The 19,178-nt window shown below is 40.8% G+C and overlaps 1 pseudogene; it reads right to left on the bottom strand.

Annotated features, from left to right (window-relative positions):
• Nucleotides 1-10,932: 10,932 nt before the first annotated feature.
• LOC148345865 (U2 spliceosomal RNA) lies at nt 10,933-11,072 on the bottom strand (annotated as a pseudogene).
• Between the last annotated feature and the right edge of the window lie 8,106 nt (nt 11,073-19,178).

Below are 19,178 nucleotides of genomic sequence, written 5' to 3'. Positions count from 1 at the left end.
CTGCGCATTTTTTGGAGATTCCGTGTTGTAGACTTTAAATTTGTTGAGCATAAAAAGTTGAAATTGTTTTGTATTTTATCTTTGATGTAGATTTATAAATATAGTAATTCTATTTTCTTATGTTTTTCAGTGTTAATGTGTTTATACAAAAATTTAAAAACATCTCTCTTTTTCCTTTTGTTATCGTATTTTTTTTTCATTTACCCCCCTTTTTTAAGTCATTCCGTGCATATGTATTGTTAGATTTTGAATATTAAAAATGTATCGTTCACCAAATTGTTCAAATTAGTTATCTGACTCCATTAACCAAACAAAACCAAATAAGCGAAAAAGACAACGGCCAGGGGGGCACTTCAGCTGTTTGGAGGTACTTTGGAAATGGTTGAGTCCCATAAAAAGAAAAAAACAAGCGACAGTTTCAATTGCAAACTTCGGCAAAGCGACAAATTTTAGGGCAGAAGATTTCAAACTCTTTGACATACAAAAACTTATTTTAGAAGTTCAGAAATTGTTACTTTTCTTGGTAACTAGAGTAATTCAGTTACTAAGTCAGTTACTCTTTCGAAGAAGTAGTGAGTAACTATAATTACTTTTTTCAAGTAACGTGCCCAACACTGGTGGTGACCCATGTGTCAGAAATGGTCAGATGTCAGACTGGCTGCCCTGTATTTTGATCAAGAGACATTTTTTTATAGTGAAAGGGTGCCTCAAAATTGGTGATCGGATCTCATCAGTGACCGTGTGCATCTGTGACAACACGCAAGGGCATTACAGACGCTGCCCGACTTATGAACAAGTTAGTTCCCGGATGATGGTTCATAAGTTGAATACGCTCGCAACACAGTAAACGGGTCTGTTAAAAAAAACATACCGTACTTGTAAAAATCACGGTAAACCGTCCTCATCTTCCTCCTTAGAACTGAAGCCATCAAAGTCGTCTTCCTCAGTGTCGGAAGGAAACTTTGTCATATAGACGTCGTCCCACGCTCCCGCAGCCGGTGTTATGCCAAGAAATGCCGAGAATTGCATCCCCTGTCGCGGGAGCGCACACACGTCACTCCCGCTACTACAACCACTTTTACGTACCTTGTTTTATCTCACTTTTATATCTGTTGATGATTTCAGCAAAATAAGCTTTATGGGAGAGGGCATAACAGTTTAAATACGAGCGATTTGAGTCGAAAAAGCCAAAATAAACACGTTACATGCTCAAAAGTGGTATATATACGGTGTGCATTACTGTTCGATTACATTCACAATAAATACAAGACAGAATGGTTTAAGTTGTATTACATTCCCAACAAATGCAAGACGAAGTGGTCTTGGATATATTTTCGCCATTACATTCCCGAAAAGTGATATAAAAGTGAGATAAAACGAGGTAAAAGTGGTTGTAGTAGCGGGAGTGACGTGTGCGCGCTCCAGCGACAGGGGATGCAATTCTCTGCATTTCTCGGCATTACACCGGCTTTTCGGAACCCGTTGGTGACGGTGGATTTTTTGATGCTGCCCCACGCTGTCAGGATCCACTGGCAGACTTGTGAAAAAGTTGCCTTTCGCATGCGGCCAGTTTTAGTGAAGTTGCAGTCTTCCTTGGCGCATATATTCCACCGGTCTAAATCTTACCTTTTGTACTCGAGCGCCGCTGGCGGCCATTAGAAAAATTACATAAATTGGCCGAATCACTGAATAAGCCGCAGGGTTGAAAGTTTGGGGGAAAAGTAGCGGCTTATAGTCCGGAATTTACGGTAGTTCCAAAATATGTGGAATTGTAGTTTCAGGTCGGGTTACATACAGTACAGAAGAATGTCACCTGCGTACAAGGAAAACTTTTTGCAAGTATGTTCTGTGTTATAGCCATGTATGGCAGGGTCTTCTCTAATTGTTTGTGAGAGTGGCTCCAGAGCTAAAGCAAACAACAAAGGGCTCAATACACATCCCTGTTTGCAATCCCTACCTAGTAAAAACCATAAAAAACCTAGTAACCATAAATTTGCGGGCTTAAACGATGTGTAACGGGAGCTACCCCGACCTGCCTCTTCTCAGCTCACTTGTCCAACCGGAAACCCAAACGGACAGTATAATAAAATAACAATCTGCAGGAAACAATATAAAGTGAGTTTAATAAACTAAATTTAACTCTCACAGTCTGAGACAACTGGTCAAGTGGACAGCCTGCTGTTCACCACAAAAATCAATTGTAAGACAATATAGATTTCACAATCTGTAGTCAGACATCTGCTCAAGTAGACATATGCTACTGTACTTCAAGTATTATCACGCAACAGAAGGAAACAGATCATAAATAAAGTGTGTTTAACACTTCAGCGTAAAATCAATCAATCAATCTCTCACAACATGAGACGACTAGACAAGTAAAAATAAGTAACTGCACCTCAACTATTTTGTGCACAACAAAAGTCAACAGTACGACAATATAAAGTGACTATCCAATCCCCTTTCTACCTCTCTCACTCCCTCCGCTCCCTATCAATTTCTATCCCCTCCCCTCTCCATCTCTCTCCCTCTGTCTATGATACCTGACAAAAATCTTTCTCAGTGAGGAAAGAGCAGCACTTTTGGAAAAAAATAGGGTTTAAAGATGCAGGAACTACTGAAAAAGAACTACAGTGGGACCTCGCTACTTCGAGCTTTGACGTTCGCGGATTCAGAGCTTTGCGGGCCTAAAAAAAAAATAAAATAAAAAAAATAATTATCTATTTATTTATATATATACTTTTTAAAGCATTTTTAAGGGGTGTCGCTACTTCGTGGTTCCACGTTCGCGGGTTTAGAGCTTCACAGGTCTAAAAAATAATAATATAGAATAAAATAATTTTATAAATAAAGTTCTCCCCGTGCTTGCGTGGGTTTCCTCCGGGCACTCCGGTTTCCTCCCACGTTCCAAAAACATGCATTTCAGGTGAATTGGCCGGTCCAAATTGTCCCTAGGTGTGAATGAGCGAATGAGTTGTCTGTCCCTGTGTGCCCTGCGATTGGCTGGCAACCAGTTCAGGGTGTCCCCTGCCCACTGCCCGGAGATGGCTGGGATGGGCTCCAGCCCCCCCGCGACCCTGATGAGGATAAGCGGTACGGCTGATGAGATGAGATGAGATGAGAATTTTTTTTTTTTTAAGGTGCGCAGCTACTTCGCAGATTTTCACTTATTGCGGGTGGTTTTGGTCCCCATTAACCGCGATAACCGAGGTCCCACTGTATACACTGGTTCTCCCAAATTAGATGTTAAGTATTCAGTGTTCTCGTTTGCCCGCGTCCTCGACGCATCATTTTTGCTGGGGACGCATAGTGTTGAATCAACGTGCGTCCCCGGGACGCAACTTTTTTGACACAAAATTGACATTATTACCCGATTACTTTTTTTTTTAACAAAGATTTATCGCACTCCAAACTTTTCGTCAGGCAGATCCGCCATTGTTGTTTTGGTCTCGCGGTTCGAGATTTCGTCTGCAAGCCGATCTCGGCAAACGAGATTTCGTTGCTTCCAGATTACGTCATTGTTGTGGTGCTTGTCGTTGAGTGAAGGTTAAGTATGCCTCCGAAAAAACAGTATTATTTAACAATCAACACAAAATTGGTCATTCATCAGTGTCAGTATAAGTCAAAACATAATGCAGAGAGTGATAACAACGGCAATAATTCCGGCAAGGAAAGCACGTGTGTTGAAGCGAACGATTCGACGAAAGAAAATAAACAAAAGAATACTTCTAGCAAGAAAATTACTTTTCTGCCAAAATGGACTCAATTATATTCCTGGTTACGCTATGAGGATGATAATAGAGGCTACATGTTCTGTGTTGTGCGTACCCAGCGTGACAAAAAAACTGGATTGCATAAATAATTTCACAATACTAACTTTCAGAAGAGCACATTTGATCGGCACCACGACAATGAAAACCACAAATTAGCTATGGAAATTCCGTTGCTGCAATTGGACCTTAAGAAGGCATTACAACTGTGGCGGGACAGCAAACCACGAAGAATATATGAACTGAAAACCTGAAGTCATAACTGCCTTGTATTACCAATCAACTGTGATGATTAAAACTGCATGAATATATAGACTAATATTTCAGCAATATTATTTTGTATAATGTACAATATTTTTGTGAACTTAAAACTCTTGAAGTGATAACTGATTTGTATTACAAATTAACTGTGATGATTAAATTTGAATGAAAATATAGATTCATATTTCAGCAAGATTATTTTGTATAATGTACAATATTGTGAACTGAAAAATCTGAAGTGATAACCGCTTCGTATTACCAATTAACTGTCATGAATAAAACTGAATGAAAATATAGATTAATATAATTATTTCAGCAATATTATCTTGTATAATGTACAATATTGTTGTGAACTGAAAACTCTTGAAGTGATAACTGATTTGTATTATCAATAAACGGTGGTGATTAAAACGGAATGAATATATAGATTTACATTATATATTTGTCGCCGATTTACAATTTCAAAATGAGACTAAATTTTGGGGACCCATAGATATCTGTTGGGACCCATAGATTTTTAAACATGCGAGTCCCCGGGACCCATCACTTTTCAGAGGTAAAATGAACACTGTGTATTGCTAATTTAATAGCGCTCTTACCCGTGATATTACGGTAGGATGTTCTCCATTGTGTACACAACAGAACACATTGCTTTGTTTAATTTTTAGATGGCTCTCGTGTAAGGTAAAAATGATAGCCGTGTTCACGTTAGCGTATTGTGCGTGAATAAATATGTTGAAAGGCCAACCGAGAATGCCCTGCTTTTCTTTCTTACGCATAAGAAGAATGCACACGCTGACATAGCTTTAACATGAAACAACCAGCTGATTTGTACTTGACCATCAGTAATGATGACGTTGTGGAAGAGGCTGTAGAGAAATTGGTCTAAATCATATTTATATAATTCAGAATCTAGTTCGGTGGTTACCAATTTGGTCAGCAGGTAAATTCTTACTGTTTCCAACACAAATAGTCTCATATTATGCCTTGCATTTATCATGAAGTACGAAATACTCAAAACATATTTTAATTTTAGCTTTAAATGGTCGTTTTTCTATTACTGTAATTGATATAGGTAATGATTGATCAGTCCAGAAGGAAAATAGTAGACACAAATAAATAATGCAAGTGGTTTGATACTAACTAACTATGTTTATTTATATGACAAGGAAAGTTGTATCAAACGAAAGAATAAAGGACATTGTTGACAAGAGAAAGTCACATTTGTCATTAACAAAGGAGAAACTGTGGGGGGTAATAGGAGTCTTCAGTCAGGGAATATCTTTACATCTTTGAACGCTGTTTGGTAACAGCGTTATTTATAACGGCGTCATTCCTAACACTGGCAATGATAAAGCACATCAAACATGGTAATTGAGACAGAAGTTTAATGTATAATACACTTCTGTTAGCCATCTAATTACACTAAAAAATAACTAGCATTGTTCCAATGCAGATTCTGTACTATTTTAAGGTATCGTATCGGCGAGTAAAAAGATCAAATGAAAGATATGGGTTTTAAATTTAGTTTAGTGTAACACTCATATCGTAATGTGGTGATTTACAGTATTTCATATCAATACCACTGCTTTTGTGATTGCTGGGTATTTTTTGACCCCTAGATGTAGCTGTATTAGGTAGTACAACCGAAAACAAGTGCTTCAAAGCACAAGGAAAAACAGAAACTACACAGACTCAAAGTGACTAAGCTACACATTTTTTCTTATCCTATTTTGCCCAGACATTAACAAGTTTTTTGTTTAGCCATAAGATGAGGGACAATCATAGATTCCTCTAGGTGAGCCTCATGTTGTTTAAAATATATACAAATTACTTGATCAAGTGGGCGTAGGCCTAGTTAACTGGCTTAACCGCTGACACACTCAATGTGTCAAATTGCAAAGATTAAGTGGCCAAATAAACATTGTATAGAATAGAATATACCTTTATTGTCATTGTTACAAAATGGGTTAACATATTGTGACAACGAAATTGGACATGACACTCCAGTGTCACACTCTCACAGTGAGGTAAAAAAAAACAAGAAGATAATCGGACGAGACGCAGGATATTAAAAAAATCACTGGACTTTCTTGTAAACAAATTAAATGACTTTTATAAAAAAATATATGATACTTGATCTGTTGATGAAGGGGAAAGAGCTGAGGATGCGTGCTGTGGAAAGAGACGGAAAAATAACCGAGCTCGACCTGGAGCAGTATTTAAGAATGAATTATTTCATTGTGACTGGGCTGAAGATCAAACCCCGCTCGTATGCAAAAGGCAGCAGCTACCAGCCTCTGCAACGAGGTGAACCACAGCGAGTTGGCGGCAAAGTGCGGAAGAACTGGTGGTGGCGTTCCTAACAGCTAAAAACATCGAACTGAACATTGACACGATTTAAGATTGTCACCTCTTCCATTGAGACTGAACAATATCAGAGCTAGATTCTTAAAGAAACAAAATAAAATACAGAACATGTCAAATCAAGTCAGTCAAGTCACATTTAATTGTATAGCCCTTAATCACAAAAATGTCTCAAAGGACTGCACAGGGTTATAATTTCACCGTCGCCTGATTTTAAACCAACATGTGGGCAGGGAAAAACTCAAAACCTCAGCGTGAGGAAAAAAGAAACCTTGAAAAGGGTGGTAATCCCCCTTTCAGGATGACCAGGGTGTAATAGATTTAGCACTGGGTAACAGTATACAAACATAGTAAACATCAATAAAAGAGAACAATAGATAACATGTCGAAATTTGTCTAAAAAGTCCATAACAGCGACGACGCAGCTTCCTATCTCTGCCGGCTGGTCAATGCAGGTGTTGACATGCTTTAGGTAAGACGGTGGTTCGCTGACTCATCTCAAATCGTCCTTCTCCCAAGTGTCACCACCGGCCAAACATTCAGAAAAAGACAGGACAATACAAAATATGAGGTGGGCATCAATCGTACGCTTTTGAATAGAAATGTGTCTTAAGTCTAGATTTAAAAATTTCCACTGAGGTTGCAGATCTTATTTCTGGAGGCGCAGAGCATTCCACAGCACCGCGACCCGGATTGGAGATCGCTCTCGAGCCTGCAGACTTCTTTTTGGCTCTCGGAGTCACAAGTAGACCGGCATTTTCAGAGCGGAGGCTCTGTGCAGTAACATAGGGAGAAACCAAATCTGAGAGATAAGAGGGCACAAGTCCATGCAAATATTTGTATGTTAGTAAAAGAACCTTAAAGTCACATCTTAGGTGGACTGGGAGCCAGTGCAAGTTGGCCATTACAGGAGTAATATGCACAAACTTTTTTGTCTTAGTCAAGGGTCTCGCTGCCGCATTCTGAACCAGCAGCAAACATTAGATGCTAGACATCGGGAGACCAGAAAGCAATACATGACAGTAAATCAAGCCGAGAATTAATAAACGCATGAATTAGAACCTCTGCATCTAATTGGGACAGCATCGAACAAATCTTTGCAATATTACGGAGGTGTAAGGTCATATTTTTCATGTGTAACTGACAGATTGGGATAAAATATAACATGTAGATTTTTGACCGAATCACTATGGGTGATATTACATTTGTCTAGGTTCAGGGCAGTGTTTGAAAACAACTCACGACAATGAGCTGGACCAACAATCAACATTTCAGTTTTTTTCTGGGTTTATCTATCTACCTATCCTGGTCATATCCCTCTAGAGGGGAGACCGACAGCAAGACAAACACATACAAAAACAAAGAAAATAAAAAGGGAAAACGGAGCAAAAACACACACAACATTTTTTGGACCATGGCCAACCCAAATGCCCAAACACCTGGGTTAAGGCGCAAAAAATTAAGTGACATCCATCTTTGAATCTCAGTAAGCCAGGCCTCCAGATTTCTACAATTTAACCGTTGAGTGTCATCTGCATAGCAATGGAAACTATTATACTTGCAGATAATATCACCTAGCGGAAGCATATAAATACTAAAGAGAAGGGGGCTAAATACAGAGCCCCATGGAACGCCACAGGGGACATCAAAATGGCTAGAGGTCAGATTGCCGTAGTTAACGCATTGCGTCCTGTCTGACAGGTAGGACCTAAACCACGAGAGTACAGTCCCCAAGATACCGATGCATTCCAGACGAACAAATACCATGTTTTGGGCCACAGTATCAAAAGCAGCACTGAGATCCAGCAGCAGTAACATTGACAAGGCACCAGAATCTTTTGCAAAGAGGTGATCATTGGTTACTTTAGCCTGGGCTATCTCAGGAGAGTGATTTTCTCTAAATGCTCACTGGACAGTCTCAAAGATTAATTTCCGGCATAAAGTCATAAAGCTGCATTGCAACGACCTTTTCAAGTAATTTTGCAAAAAATGGCAGATATGACACTCGCCTATAATTACCTACACTTTCCAGGTCAAGGTTAGGTTGCTTAAGCGTGGGTTTAATGACAGCAGACTCAAAGGCTACAGGAACAATACCCCAGGATAGCGATATATTAATCATATTTAAAACTGAAGGTCATGAGATCCCAAACAGATCTTTCACCAGTAAAGCCAGAAACGGATCAAGAAAGCAAGTAGTTCGTTTGACCCTACTGACCATCTTGTTAGACCAGTGTCTAAAATAACGTCTGCCCGGATGCCCGGGGCGTGCATCTTTTACGTCGGGCGTACAACTTACAAAACATCTCCGCCCGGGTGGCCGACAACTTTTTCAAGGGAAAAAAAGGTTGTTTTTTTTTAAATCAAACTTTTGCTTTATTCCGATTTCAAAATCTTTGTTCGGTTTGGAAATTTCGGTTCATTTGGCAATTTGCATACTCGGCAACCGATCAGAAGCCTGCATCAAATAACTTCGTGCTTCCGGACTCTCCCGAGCGTTATAAGGTCGTGCATTTGCATTTCATTTTCTAAAATACACACAACAGAGAACACAAGAAAAATGGATAAGTGGTTAGGAATCAAGCCAAAACCTCAGTCCCAGAAGAAAGATTCAAAAGAAGCTAAAATTTATGACGCTGCAAAACGTAAACGTACATTAAAAGCATCGTGGAAAGAGTTCACGTGGCTTGTAGAAGACGCAACACAAACATTGCATGAATGATGACGAGTAAATACAGCAGTGGCACGTGAGGGGTTACCCAGTGGCACGCGAGCGCACGGCAAAATAATAATGATTTTTTGTTTTTCGCGCATTTACCTGAAATTTAGACATTTTCAGTTGTGCGGCGTGTTGTTTAGAGGCTTTACGGTCACGCCCCTCCTCCTCTGCTCCGTTTGTGAGCGTGTGTCTGTGCGGTGCCGAGGAGAGGGGAAGAGATCTGTGTTGTAACCCAGCCAACGAAACACAGGCGCGCGATAACCGAATGAATCATGGCGGCTTTTCCAGCAAAAAATGTTGTTCTTTTCAGCCAGCATGGGCAAATGACTGGGGCCTTGTGCAAAAAATGACCATGCTCTTTGTGCATTATGCCTTGAGAGTGTTGTACCTCGCACATCAAGTATTAAACGTCAATACGTAACGAATCATGAACATGAATTCAAGGACGAGTCTGACAAGGCGGTGACATTGAAACGCGCTGTGTCCAGGTTACGGCAAACAAACACAGATCCTGAAAACCACTGTCACTTCTAAAAGCGCCATTGCTCACTATATAGCAAAGCATGGAAAATCTTTTACTTAATGCGAATATATCAAAGAAGCGTTGTTTTTGAGCTCGGAAGTTTTGTTTGATGGCTTGCATAACAAATAGACAATCAAAATCAAGAGTAAAACACATCCCCATTCATACTAACCCTAACCCTAACTTTCTGAGATTCTGTGATTAGTTTAGGCTTTCCAATTTTATAACAAAGTATTTCAGTGACTAGTGACATCGTAAAGACAAGACTTTATCAACAGTCTGACGGCAGACCGGTGGAACATTGAAGGGTTTAATATATTTTTGTTGAATTTTTAAAAAAAAGATCCTTTGCAAAATGTCCAGACAAGAATATCTTATTTCAAATCAGATTTTATGCAGAGTAGTAAAGACTTGCAGTTTTTGCCTAAAATTTGCTGTTCATAGTGCTGTGTTTTTACTAACTTGTATGAATGCCACAATTCAGTATTTAGTAACTATTGGGGGGGTTAAGGGTTATTGTTCTATTTTTTCTATTAATCATCCATTATCCGTTATCAGTCAGTTCATAAAACGCTACAAAGCCAAGGAGCCGGGACTCTTACTCTCAGCCAAAAGGCCAAGCTAAAGAAGCGAGGGGGTTGGGGGTTAGGGGGTGGATTTTTTAAGGGTTATTGTTGTATCTTCTTTATTCATTATCCATCATCGGCAAGTTCATAATACGCTACAAAGTCTAGGAGCCGGGACACTTACTCTCAGCCAAAAGGCCAAGCTAAGGTCCTAGCCCCAAAGCCGTGCTGCGATCATTGCGAATGCACCGATCCCGGAGGTACTACAATACCAGGCCAGTGATCGTATACAAGATCAGAACCACAACTGACCAGGGGGGGGGGAATTTTTTAAGGGTTATTGTTCTATCTTCTTTATTCATTATCCATTATCCGTTATCGGTCAGTTCATAATACGCTACAAAGCCTAGGAGCCGGGACTCTTACTCTCAGCCAAAAGGCCAAGGTAAGGTCCTAGCCTTAAAGCCTTGCTGCGATCATTGCGAATGCACCGTTACTGGAGGTACTGCAATACCGGGCCGATGCGTGGAGTGGACAAAGCATGACCGTCTCCTCCCAGTTATATCAGAACCACAGGAGGGGATTTTTAAGGGTTATTGTTCTATATTCGTTATTCATTATCCATTATCGGTCAGTTCATAATGCGCTACAAAGCCTAGGAGCCGGGACACTTACTCTCAGCCAAAAGGCCAAGCTAAGGTCCTAGCCTTAAAGCCTTGCTGCGATCATTGCGAATGCACCGTTCCCGGAGGTACTGCAATACCGGGCCGATGCGTGGAGTGGACAGAGCAAGCTCTTATTCCATCTCCGGATTGCAAAAATCAAAGATCATGGCTCTTCATAGATTGTTCACAAATCTTGAACACGATTGTAACTGCATAGTTGGTTACAGGAGGGGGGGGTTTAAGGGTTATTGTTCTATCTTCGTTATTCATTATCCATTTTTTTGGGTTTAAACAATTTTATTGACACTATTAACAACAAATAAACAATGTGAGGTTTGAACAATTTTTCTCGATAATTTTAGCAGCAATTAGGCATATTCACAATTTCGTTATATCTGACAATATGACATTTTAACAATTTTTTCAACATTTTTAACAGCAATTAATGGTTTGAACAAATTCATTGACACTAATAACAGAAAACAATCTTGTCAATCTCAACAGCAATCAAGCACATTCACAATATTATATTTCAATATGACGTTTAACAGCAAACACAATGTGAGGTTTGAACAACCCTTCTCTAAAATCTTAATAGCAATCAAGCGTATTCACAATTTCGTTGTATAACATCTTTGTTAGTGTCAATAGATTCGTCCAGGCCAAAGTCGATTGTCTTTGTTTTGAACAAATCCACCGACACCAACAGCAGCAAAACAAATACGACGATCTCAACAGCCATCAAGCATTTTCACAATTTTGTTATATCTGACAATATGACATGACGATATTTTAACACTTTTTTCTGACATTTTCAACATCAATTAAACAATTTCAGAGTTATTATCTTTTAATAGTAGTTAACCAAAGTGTAAAGGGCAAAACTATTGTGCAAGGGCATAGCTCTGTTATCCCACCCTCCCAAGCAGCATCCTCCAGTCCTCTTTGTGGGTCCTCTCCCTTCTTACTTCTACTTTCCACAACCCAGGCCGTTGCTTCCGGGACCCCCACAGTGTAGCCCCGGTTCCCCACTCCGGGTGGGTGCAGACGATTCTTCTTTATGGTTGCGTCCTAGGCCCGCCGCTCACAGATTGTATGGTATCTACAGCCATTTGGAGCACAGCCACTGGGGGGATCTGCCTGCACCTCCATACCAGCAGGTTTCTAGAGGTCCAGATGGCGTCCTTGATGGCGGCGAGAGTGAGCCAATCCCTGGCAAAGTCGTTCCGAGACCTCCTCGACCGACTCATCCCGTAAAGCACGTACTGTGCATCAGGGACCTCCCCTGCTGGCAAGTCCGGGAATTTTCCTAGTTGGTCGGCCATTGTCCACAAGTCCTCGGCAGCGCTGCACTCACAAAAAAGGTGCCTCACCGACTCCTGGGCGCCACAGCCAGGTCGAGGGCACGTCGAAGTCGCTGACATTCCTCGGTGGTGCATTACGGCTCTGACTGGGAGAACCTCATGAGCCACCATCCATGACAAGTCTCGTAGTCTGTTTGGGAGGGCAGGATGATTCACGTTGCTCCAAACCGTTGTAGGTTCGCCAAACGCAAGCCCCCGCACAGGACTTACTGTTGCACGCTCTTGCACAATAGCAATAAGGGCCCTGTGGTTTTGTAAAGTGTGACTTTCTTGTGTTTCTAAATCAAACTTCTTTAAAAAATCCCGAATAAAGAGATGTGTTGGTGGCAAGTTAAATGAAACTGGAATCAAACGATTGTTTGGTACAAGCTTTAGCTTCCGCAAATATGAGCCCATCCAGAACCGGGTCATCGCTTGACTTTTCGGGTTGTTGGGTGGGCCCACAGCGTTTTGGAAGTGGAGAGAGACATATTTGCTTCCCAGGAAAAGCTGTAGATCAGGCACTCCTTTCCCCCTTTTTCCTTTTTCTTTTTCATTGTATCTCTTTTTATCCTTTCCCACTTTGAGCCCCAGACAAAGCAAAAGAGGGCTCGGTCCAGTTGTAACAGCACGTTTCTTTTGGGCATAAAAACTAAACTGATTGATAAAAGCAGTGGGAGGATGATTGCTTTGATGATTAGGACCTTCCCCTCTATTGTCAGTTTTCTTAGTGACCAAAAAACAAGTCTTTGCTTAACTTTCCTTGTCACGTCATCCCAGTTGGTCTCGCCTCCTCCATCTGCATTGAATTTTATCCCTAGGATTTTCTGGTCTGTCTTTAACACCGTCAGTGGGAGTCCTGCCTTTTCTGTCTTTTTCCACGTTCCATAAAACTTCACTTGTGACTTTTCTCTATTTAGCCTTGACCCAGACGCCTTCCCAAACAGGTCAGTCAAGTCAAGGGCTCTTCCAACAGATGCGCGGTCAGTACATAAAATATTAAAATCATCCATGTACAAAACACACTTGGTAATTTGTCCCCCACTTCCTGGGATATTGATCCCTTCGACAAATCTATCTTTTCTTAACATTTGTGCCAAAGGTTCAATGCAAAGAACATAGAGAAGGGGAGACATAGGGCAACCTTGACGTACACCGCAGTTGATCTCGATTGCTTCCGATAAATTCCCGTTAATCATGAATTTGCTGTAGATGTCTCGGTATAGCAGTCCTACCCACTTGATGTATTTTTGGGGAAAACCACATTTTTGCAATACCCTGAAGAGGTATTGGTGCGAGACTCGATCAAAGGCTTTTTCAAAGTCTAGGTTTAGGACCGCTAGTCGCATGTTTCTGTCTCTCGCATAACAAATGGTGTCACGGATCAGCATGAGACTGTCGCTGATCTTCCTTCCCACAATGGCACAGGTTTGGTCTGGATCAACCAAGTCTCCCAAGACTACAGACATTTGTGTTGCTAGAAGCTTGCTGAAAATTTTACAGTCCACGTTTAAAAGCGTTATGGGTCGCCAGTTTTTTAAGTCAATTTTGTCTCCTTTTTTGTGCAATAGAGTAACTATCCCTATTCTGAAACTGTCTCTTTAAGTTTCTTGTTTTTTTCCTGCATTTTTAAAAAAGGTCTGTGTTCGTTTCTTTGTCATTTCCCACCATTGTGCTTGTGAATCATACGAGTCTTGAAGGGTCTGCCAGTCTTTGTACAGCTCCCTGTATTGTGCGGCCTAGCATATCCGACTGGATGTCCTCTAAGAGTTCGTACCTGAGTTGTCTGTCGGTATGTTATTGAGGTTAAAATCATTCCCTATATAAGAAAGTCTTGCTAAGATTGCGCGTCCGTCTCTCATCACAGTACTCCCCTTTAGGATGAGTTGAGGGTTGTTTATCAAAATGGCTACCCCATCGTTACGGTTTTCATTCGAGCCACTCCATAATGACGGATATGGCCAAATCTCTTCCCACTGTTTATAATTTTTTAGAAAGGGGATGCAGCATTCTTGTAGTAAAAACACATCCGTTCTGAACAATAAAACGCTGTGAGCCTTAACCTTTGATCTCACACTTCTCACATTGATAGTAGAGAATGTAATGTTCATAATTATTGTTAAAGTATTTAAACTACTTGGACAAAACCGGGGGATCCGAGTCCATTCTTTGGTGATCATCGAGGGTGTCACCTGTGTCAGACACATCACTTAAGAGCAGTACCTCATTTGGAGACTCACCGGGGAAAACTTTGGAATCCTCTGACTCTCTGTCTGTGGTTCCAGGTCTTCCCCTTTTTTTTGGGTTAGGGGGTGAGCCAGAGGACCTATCAAGGGGTCTCTTACTTCCCTGCCCACAAAGGGTCCGATTTTTTCCCTCCCCGACTTTCTCCGTCTCAACTTCATACAGTTCCCTTGTGGGCTTTTTCATCGGCAATCGGCTTTCTTCTAAATCTCTTCTCTTTGTTTCCGGTGTTTTCACCACCCACAATTTTGTCTTACTTTTACCCCTCTTTCCAGTGCCCGTAGGGTTTTTTGGGGAGTCGTTCGCCTTTTCGATTTGTTTGTCTTTTTCAAATCCCGGAAGTGGCATAGCAAACAATTTTGTTATTTTGGACTCTCTTCCAGGCCCTTCCTGATTAATATGTGTTTTTGGAGTGACAGTTGCCTTTTCTATTTGTTTGTCTTGTCCAAATTCAGGTATTTGATGAAAAATCGAATTAGAATTTCCAGTTCCTTCCTGACTCAAATTTGATTCTTTGGTCTCTCCTCCAGAGGTTTGGGATGTATTTTCAATTTGTTTGTCTTGTTCATTGTCTTTGTGCATTTCTTGTTCATCTTCATTGGGTATTTCCATAATTTTATTCATTTCCTGTTCATCTTCATTGGGTATTTCCATAACTTTATTCATTTCTTGTTCATTTTCATTTTGTATTTCCATAACTTTATTCATTTCATTGTTTTTGTTGTCTTTTTTCATTTCATTGTCTTTGTTACATATATTAATTTAATTATCTATGTTGTCTGACATCATTTCATTGTCTTTGTTGTCTTTGTTAACTCCCTAGCTTTCAACTTGTTAGCAAACGATTTTGGGCAGTTTCTATAGAGGTTGTTCGTTTCTCCGCAGAGATTGCATTTTCTGCTATTGGTGCATTCCTCAAAGGAATGTCCAATTGTCCTGCACTTTCCACAAAAAATTCGATCACATACCTCAGCCAGATGCCCATGCTCACCACATTTATGACAGAGTTTCGGTTGTCCTTGATAGTGGATAAAGCCAGAGTTTTCCCCCAGGAATATAGTCGACGGGAGTTGTTTCAGTCCCTGAAAGCCCTGAGGATCTTGCCATTGCTGGATGGGTATCCTCCAGGCACAATTCCAATTGTTTTTCTCATCCCTCACCTTCATAGCCTGGCCTTTTATCGAGCAATATCTACTCAACAAATAACAGATGTCATCAGCATTCACCATTTCATTAAACATCCTGACAATAACTATCTTGTTAGCATTATCAGACAGCTTCTCCACTGTAAATCCAGAAAACTGGGGCCTCACCCCCTCAAAACGATTCCAAAACTCTTGATAAAGAGCCGCCGTTACAAAACTTACATCAAAGCCTTTGCCAGAAGGCAAGTTTATGACGCAATGTAAGTCCTCCATTTTAAACTTCAGAATTTTATCAATGTTGGGGAGGCAGCGTCATGAAGAAGGATTCCTCTCGTCTCAATAAACTGGCGAGGAAAGCGAGCTCTGTTGTGGGCACAGAGCTCGACAGCCTGACAACAGTAGCTGAGAGACGGGCACTGAAAAAGCTGCGGTCAATCATGGACAATTCATCACATCCACTACACAGCATTATATCCAGACAGAAGAGCAGCTTCAGCGACTGACTGCTGTTACTGTCTTGTACCACGGACAGACTGAAGAGACCTTTTCTTCCTCATGCCATGAGGCTCTTTAACTCCACCTGGCGGAGTAAAGGCCCACACTAAACCACACCCCCCTACATTGCATATTACCGTACTTTTATTGCAGTGTGTATTTTATGTAGCACTATTTAAAGCACTATTGTTACAGTGTTAATGTTACTGTTTACCTGACTTGTTAACCTGAATGCCCATTTTGCACATCTGGTTAGCTACTCCTCTTGCACTATCGGCACTATGGTAAAATACTATACGTAGCCATAATACAATACAATACAACTTTTACTTATATCTGTACATTCGAGGAAACTGTGCGGGTCAGATGTATCGACATTTCGTTCTGTATACACGTGTACTAGAATGACAATAAAGTAGATCTGAATCTGAATCTGAATCTGAAATACTCTATACAACACGCTACAGTGGGTATTAGCCCGTCACATTGGGTGTTTTGTATATTGTATTCCTATTGCTTTATTATTGTGCTGTTCTCAGCAAAGGGATGGGTTTCAACAAATTTATTGACACTAATAACAGAAAACAATCATGACAATATCAACAGCAATTAAACACATTCACAATATTATATTTCAATATGACGTTTTTAACAGCAAACACAATGTGAGGTTTGAACAACCCTTCTCGAAAATCTTAATAGCAATCAAGCATATTCACAATTTCATTATATAACATCTTTGATAGTGTCAATAGATCCGTCCAGGTCAAAGTCGATTGCCTTTGGTCTGAACAAATCCACCAGATTTTTTTTTTTTTTTTAATTTTTTTTTTTTTTTAACAAATTTATTGACACTAAAAACAGAAAACAATCATGACAATCTCAACAGCAATTAAGCACATTCACAATATTATATTCCAATATGACGTTTTTAACAGCAAGCACAAAGTGAGGTTTGAACAAACCTTCTCGAAAATCTTATTAGCAATCAAGCATATTCACAATTTCATTATATAACATCTTTGTTAATGTCAATAGATCCGTCCAGGCCAAATTTTTTTGGTTTGAACAAATTTATTGACACTAAAAACAGAAAACAATCATGACAATCTCAACAGCAATTAAGCACATTCACAATATTATATTCCAATATGACGTTTTTAACAGCAAACACAAAGTGAGGTTTGAACAAACCTTCTCGAAAATCTTATTAGCAATCAAGCATATTCACAATTTCATTATATAACATCTTTGTTAGTGTCAATAGATCCGTCCAGGCCAAAGTCGATTGTCCTCAGTCTGAACAAATCCACCGACACCAACAGCAGCAAAACAAACACGACAATCTCAACAGCCATCAAGCATATTCACAATTTTTTAATATCTGACAATATGACGTGACGATATGACGTTTTAACATTTTTTCCTGACATTTTCAACATCAATTAAACAATTTCAGAGTTATTTTCTTTTAACAGTAGTTAACCAGCGTGTAAAAGGCAATACTATTGTGCAAGGGCATAGCTCTGCCATCCCACCCTCCCAAGCAGCATTCTTCCAGTCCTCTGTGTGGGTCCTCTCCCTTCTGGTGTTCCGCAGGGTTCAGTGCTTGGCCCCCTTCTTTTCAGTATTTACATGCTTCCATTAGGTGATATTATTCGCAAGTACAATATCAGCTTCCACTGCTACGCAGACGACACTCAACTATATCTTCCGTTGGAGGAATCTCACACACTAAACTGTGGAAATTTGGAGGCCTGCCTCGTTGAGATAAAAGAGTGGATGTCACTCAATTTCTTGCGTCTTAACTCTGAAAAGACCGAAATGTTAGTCATTGGTCCATCTAAATGCCGTGATATATTCTCAAAAACTGCTGTGAACATTGACAAATGTCACATCACACAGAGTGACTCAGTTAAAAATTTAGGTGTCATATTTGACCCTGATCTATCCTTTGAAATGCATGTAAAGAAAACTACTAGAACCGCTTTCTTCCATCTTCGTAACATTGCTAAAATCCGTTCAATACTGTCTCAGTCTGATGCGGAAATTATAATTCATGCGTTTGTCACCTCCCGTCTCGATTACTGTAATGCACTACTCTCTGGTCTCCCGAAGTCTAGAATCAAATCACTTCAGCTGGTACAAAATGCCGCAGCGAGGCTTTTAACTAGGACAAACAAGTACGATCACATAACACCGATTTTGGCTAACCTGCATTGGCTCCCAGTTAGCCATAGATGTGATTTCAAGGTTCTCTTAGTATTGTACAAAATCATACATGGACTTGCTCCCTCTTATCTTTCAGATCTGATTTGCCCCTACGTCCCGGTCCGAAGCCTACGATCTGAGAGTGCCGGTCTTCTGGTGATCCCAAGAGCAAATAAGTGTTCTGCTGGTTCGAGAGCGTTCTCCATCCGGGCACCGGTGCTGTGGAATGCTCTTCCCCCTGAGATCCGATCTGCAACCTCAGTGGAAATGTTTAAATCTAAACTTAAAACTCACTTCTACTCCATAGCATATGAATAACCTACTCTTCTCGTCGGCTGAAAAAATAGTCTGTGTAACATAGTGTAATAATCTGTGAAGCCCTTTGAGACTCTTCGTGATTTAGGGCTATACAAATAAAAATGACTTGACTTGACTTGACTTCTGTGTGGGTCCTCTCCCTTCTGGGTTCCACAACCCAGGCCGTTGCTGCTCGGACTCCCACAGTGTAGCTCCGGCTCCCCCCTCCGGGTGGGTGCAGACGAGTCTTCTTTATGGCTGCGTCCTAGGCCCGCCGCTCGCAGATTGTATGGTATCTGCAGCCATTTGGAGCACAGCCACGGGGGGGATCTGCCTGCACCTCCATACCAGCAGGTTTCTGGAGGTCCAGATGGCGTCCTTGATGGCGGCGAGAGTGAGCCAGTCCCTGGCAAAGTCGTTCCGAGACCTCCTCGACCGACTCATCCCGTAAAGCACGTACTGTGCATCAGGGACCTCCCCTGCTGGCAAGTCCGGGAACTTTCCTAGTTGGTCGGCCATTGTCCACAAGACCTGGGCAGCGCTGCACTCACAAAAAAGGTGCCTCACCGACTCCT

This window comes from Urocampus carinirostris, unplaced genomic scaffold, assembly GCF_059441175.1.
Source record: "Urocampus carinirostris isolate Australia breed hairy pipefish unplaced genomic scaffold, RoL_Ucar_1.0 HiC_scaffold_22, whole genome shotgun sequence".
Classification (NCBI taxonomy): Eukaryota; Metazoa; Chordata; class Actinopteri; order Syngnathiformes; family Syngnathidae; genus Urocampus; species Urocampus carinirostris.
The sequence above is the reverse complement of the archived record's forward strand: the minus strand, read 5'-3'. Positions and strand labels throughout refer to the sequence as shown.